The 5,467-nt window shown below is 33.7% G+C and overlaps 1 long non-coding RNA gene across 1 annotated transcript; it reads left to right on the top strand.

Moving 5' to 3' along the window:
* The first annotated feature begins 497 nt into the window (after positions 1-497).
* Positions 498-4,868, top strand: LOC131031473 (uncharacterized). Its single transcript, XR_009103048.2, has 4 exons — positions 498-702; positions 3,350-4,005; positions 4,352-4,461; positions 4,593-4,868. It is a non-coding gene; the product is annotated as an uncharacterized LOC131031473 (long non-coding RNA).
* The last annotated feature ends 599 nt before the right edge of the window (positions 4,869-5,467 follow it).

The following is a 5,467-nucleotide window of genomic DNA, read 5'->3' as shown; positions in this document are numbered from 1 at the left end:
TGATTTTCTTAGTGGTAAGAGTGAGCTAAATGGAAAACCTAATCAAACACAAGAAAAACAATACTATTGGTATAGTTTATTTTGGAATTGTATCTTCTTTGACATAAAAAATGAAATTTTGAAGAGGTGATATGAACAATTATTATTATTATTATTTTTATAATGATCATAATAAAACTAACCATGTTGTAATAATTGATTTTTTTCTTATTTTTTATGAAAAAATAAAAATGATATATGATTCCCTTATATTATGTCAATTACTTTAACTATCTATTCTCCATCAATGTTACTAATTGAAAAACAAAAGACCAACCAATAACCTTACCTTATCCTTATTTTTTCTAGGCCTTGTTAAGAAATGCAAATTCGGTTAGCAAACTCCAGTTATCATGAGAGAGAGAGTCTAATTAGCCTCATGCCACCAAGTAAACTTATTTCTTACGGGGATAAAATATTATTTAGTTCATTAGGTCTTCTTAGTGGGTTTGCGGGTTTTTTTTTAAGGAGTGACAAACGCACATTTCTCACTCATTTTTGGGAAAAAGGCTCCCTCAGCCAAGTACAGGGGTACTTTGGTTGGTTTCTCCTGGTCGTGGTTGGGTCAAAATTAGGGCAAGGAGAGAAAGAGAGGGGGAAGAGCAAGAGCAAGAGGAATGGAGAAAGGGATCTGTTCATGGCGAGGCGATGGCTAGTTACGAGGTAGGTCTTTCTACCATTACAACAGAAATCTTGCAGAAAACAGAAAATAGTCTTGACTGTGAATGAGGTTTGAAACCTTGTAGTATTTGGGATATATGCAGCAATATCTTTCCTTATATGCTTCTCTTGGTACATCAGGAACGTTTTATGAATATATAGTTTACAACTACCCCTGCCTCTAAGATTTTTGGTGTTAAACTTGTGATTGCTTGATTTGTGTCTGGTCTGGTTGAAAACCCTTGAGAGGATATGTTTGGTTGTCGCTGATCTGTTGGCTCGGGGGTATGATAAGAGCCTCATGAGTTGATGATCCATTAAGTTTGTTCCCTTTTGGTTTCTGACCAACAGGATTCAAGGATCCATAGCTGGGAGTTCATCACTAGTCCCATCATTTGCGATTAAATGTTTTTGCTAACAACCATCTTATTATCATTTCTATTGTAGAGTACTTGTAGCATGTATTGTGGAAATGGTTGTTATTAAACCTACGTTGTAGCTGGAAAATGCATACTATCTCCCGTCAGTGAGATGTTGCCAGTGTTGTTTAGTGTTTTCCTTTTTGCTGTGTAAAGGAATTGAAAAGCTTTTATAAGGTAAACGACAATCCTACAGGATAGACGATATATTAAACTATTTAATTTTTTAAATCTTTAGAAGTTTTTGAGCTAGAAATAAATCAGAGCATGGAGAAGTTAATTACCAAGTATAGATCCGAGCATGCATGAAATAGAGGAAGTGATGAATATTTATTCTGTAGCAGGTTGTATTTTTAAAAAATGCAGAGTATATGTTTGTCATAGCGACATGGTCTTGTTGATTTTATTTTATGTGTTACTTGGAAGGCTTGAATGAAATTTAATCGAGTCAGAAGTATTGGTGGAAGGTCAATGTAATTAATATTTCTATTCAGAAATAAAGAAATAAATATATAAGATAGAAAAATATTTCATCCCTAACCATAACGTTCACATTATGTGCCAAAAATAATCTTATTTTTGCTGCCTTTATCTCCTTGTGGAGGTGAAGTCATCTGAACGAGTTCGCCTCTTTTATCTGCATATACCTGGCAATGAAGGGAAACCAAAAAAAAGTAATTAAATAGTGTAGAATCTGTAGATAGTTGAAACATATCAATAAATAAATAAAAGGAAGAAAAAATGTGAGTGTAACTCCTCTGAGGAGAGTGTAGCCGTGCAAACACGGAAATTGTGCCCTCTATAGTAAAGGTTTGGCTACTGCCGCTTCCAAACCTAATATTTACCTCATGTCTTCATGTGGCTGCTTAAGTCTATTTTTTGCTTAAAAATAAGCACTGAAAGTGTTCCCATGGAATTTTTTAATTAGAGGGAAAGGATAATTTGGAATCTTTTCCTAGTTTTGTGGAGCTGCGGCTGCTTAATAATAAAAAATAAGCTGGAAAAAAGAGGAGGGGCTGGAAATAAGCAGCAGCTGCTTATTAAAAAAATGACACATGGCTTCACCAAAATTTTTTCCTTTTTTTTTTATTTGCCTTAAATTTTGCTTTTAAATTTTATATATAAAAAATATTATTTAAAAGTGTCATTTAAGAGGGCTGCTTAAAAATAAGCACAATTTTTTTATGCATGGGGTCACCAGCTCCACAAATTGTTGCACAAAAAGTGGAGCAGCAGCTGCTAGCCAAAATAAACTAAGCAGCCGCATGAGGACATGCCCTTATTCCAATCCAGCTTCTGCCAGCAGATATTTATACCTGGTATACTTATTTTAAGAGAAACAAAAAAAAAGACTAAATAACCAGCATTATTGGCAAGAGTAAAATCCCCATCTGTGACTGTGTCTTTGTGCGTCGCTCAACGCCCAGCTACTGTGATGTTGTCATTGGCCAGATCAACAATAAACAAAAGTCAGCTGATGATGAGAAGTGCTAGCACCCTGTAGCCATAGGCGAAATGAAACATACATCTAACTTGCCCAGCAAACAGTAGAGGAGAAACAGAGCGCATGGCAGATATAACGTCTGCTGCTGCTATCTATAACCGGCCAAAATTTGGCTTTCCAAGGTAACTCGTCCAACCTCAGGGCAGGGCAATGAGAAACAATAGATATGGCTGGAAAATTTGGGTTTCCTAAATTTTTATTAATCCTTTCCTTGGTGTTGACAGTTTATAAATTCTATGTATTTAATCCTATTTTTTATCTAATAGTTATGAGATTTCCATTTTCACTTACATTTTGGATTGCATTGACAAGATATGCTCTTTGCATTTATCATTGCTTGTATACTATTTCATACCATGTGATCGCATGATTGTATATTGTTTAGAATTCGTGCTCTATTTTTTATCATTAAATGTAGTTACTAATAAAGTGTATCAAAATTTGATCTTTCATATATTGCTTTATTTTGATGATAATTTTTCCAAAATTCTCATGAATTTATCTTTCTAGAAGATTTTTATTTTTAGCAAATAAAAAATTTCTGATCTTTGATGACTATTGTCAATAAAAATAAAATTTGCTTTAAAAATAGAAGAAATATATATTTTTTATATTTAATATGTATGATTGATAAAATTGATTTTATTTGACAATTTTATATTTTTTAAAATGTTAAACAAAAGGCATTTAAATGAGTATCATAAAATTTTCAATTGTCATATGACAGGTAAGGGTGACTATGAAATTCTCTATCAAATTCTGTTGGTATGAAGTTCGATTCTGTTTGCTCAAGAAAAATGCCTATGTGAAGTGAAACACTACACATAGTTTCTTCTAAAGCTTTAGGAAAGAAATCCCCAAGCTTAAGTTCTTTTTTGTCCAAAAAAACTTTGAGTCCGGTAGCATGTAAGATATTGTTGTCCATTATATGTTTAACATCTCCTCCATGATGATTTATGAATACATCGTAGGGCACATAACATTACCATTGACCTTTTGTTTTTGTAATGTTACGTGCCTTACGATGTGTCCATAAATCATCACAGAGGAGATGTTAAACATACAGTCTTACATACTACCAGACTCAAAGTTTTTTGGACAAAAATGAGTTGAAGCTTGGGGATTTCATTCTTAGAGATTTAGAAGGAAGCCGTGCGTAATGCTTCACCTCATATAGTCATTTTTTTTGAGCATTATGCGGAGTCACTTGGTGTTTAGCTGAGCTGGCATTTATGGTGTTTAGTTGACGTGTCATTTATGGTAGAAACGGGCACCACAATTATCCCTGTTTTCTATCATGTTGAGCCGTCTACTTTAAGATGGGCGATTCAAAGAAAAAGAATCTATATTGATGCTTTCTGTAAGTGTGAAATTGAAGAGCGGGTACGCCTCAATGATCTTCCTCTAGCATTTACTTTATCAAGTATTGCCAATTTTAATTTTAATTCTTTTGCCCTTTTTGTTAGTCATATAAATTAGAGTTGTTAAATTTGTTCAGTTGTGTTCGTCTGCTCTTCTCCTATTGAGGATTACCGTGAGTCATGTATTTAAACTGGCACTACAAATCATTTCACTTTGGCTTGGTATTAAAATACTCGCTATTTTGCGATGCCCTTTTAGATGTAAAGCCTGCCTCCTTATTTAGCTTTTTAAATCTGTATTAGCATGCATTTTGACTCCTTTTATTTTTTAGTCTATTCATTTCTTTTATGTTGCTCCACTTCTTTAGTGACAAACATGAAAAGAAGAGAAGATACTGCTCAGAACAGCAGCTTCAACGGTGGAAATGAGCACTCCAAGAAGCCTCTTTTTTCACAGGGGTATCATTAATAATCGGAAGTATGAAATTATATTCCTCCTGCAATTAGCTTATCAAATTTTCCTTCGTGTTTTGGGGAGCTTTCTTGTACTTTTGTTTGTTATATATGTATCGGTTTTCACTCAAGTCTTTCTTCATTTTTGTTCTCCAGGTAAAATCATTTTGATTGGCAAACTAGAGAAAAACACAGAGACGAGGGAAAAAACCAATGAAACCAAGTGTAAGAAAATCATCTACAACGAAAAACGATATTTTTCCTCTAAAAGAATTTAATGAAAAGTTGGTGAAAGAGACAATAGTATTATGATGTTTTATCAAAGTAGCTTTTGAGGCACGACTGATGAATTTCATTGTTGTTCCAGCAGTGCCTAATAGTGCACTTATCTTACTATTCATAATAGAATCTTCAGCACTTTATTTTTCTGTATTCCTTACCGTCACTTTTCCCCACAAATATTATGCACTCATTTTTGGCTATGCAGTTTGCTCGCCAGTTCCTTCTTTATTAATATGTAATTCAACTCTCTCATCTCTACATCATACCATTATCATTAGCCTTTTTTCGTTCAAGCATTTGTGCACTTCGTCCTGCTAATTGTTTCCGTTCACCTCAGAAGAGCATCAGCCTTAGCCTGTGAAGCATTTCAAACATCAAGTCGCTTTTATTAGAATTCTTCTTTATTTGAATTTGTATCTAATGGCAGCCTTTCATAACATGTAAGACCCAACTATTTTACAACTTATATTTTGATATGATAAGTACTAGTTTGGGCTTTGTTGAATCAATTGCTTGTAATTCTTGAGCTTGCATTACAGTTATTATTTTGTATTAAAAGTGCAGTAGGTGTTCATATAATTTAGAAAATGAAACCCAACATGTCATCAACGACTATGGTATCGATATGAGTAAGGTGGCCTAAACCTCATCAACAAAAGTAATTTGATTTCCGATGCTCTTTAAAATCTGGCAGTCTCAAGATTACCTCTTATTGAAAATGGACAGTAGTTATTACACAAGAAATGATT

The sequence above is a fragment of the Cryptomeria japonica genome, chromosome 10 (genome assembly GCF_030272615.1).
Source record: "Cryptomeria japonica chromosome 10, Sugi_1.0, whole genome shotgun sequence".
NCBI classification, from domain to species: domain Eukaryota; kingdom Viridiplantae; phylum Streptophyta; class Pinopsida; order Cupressales; family Cupressaceae; genus Cryptomeria; species Cryptomeria japonica.
Note: the sequence above shows the minus strand (reverse complement) of the source record. Positions and strands in the feature narration are given on the sequence as shown.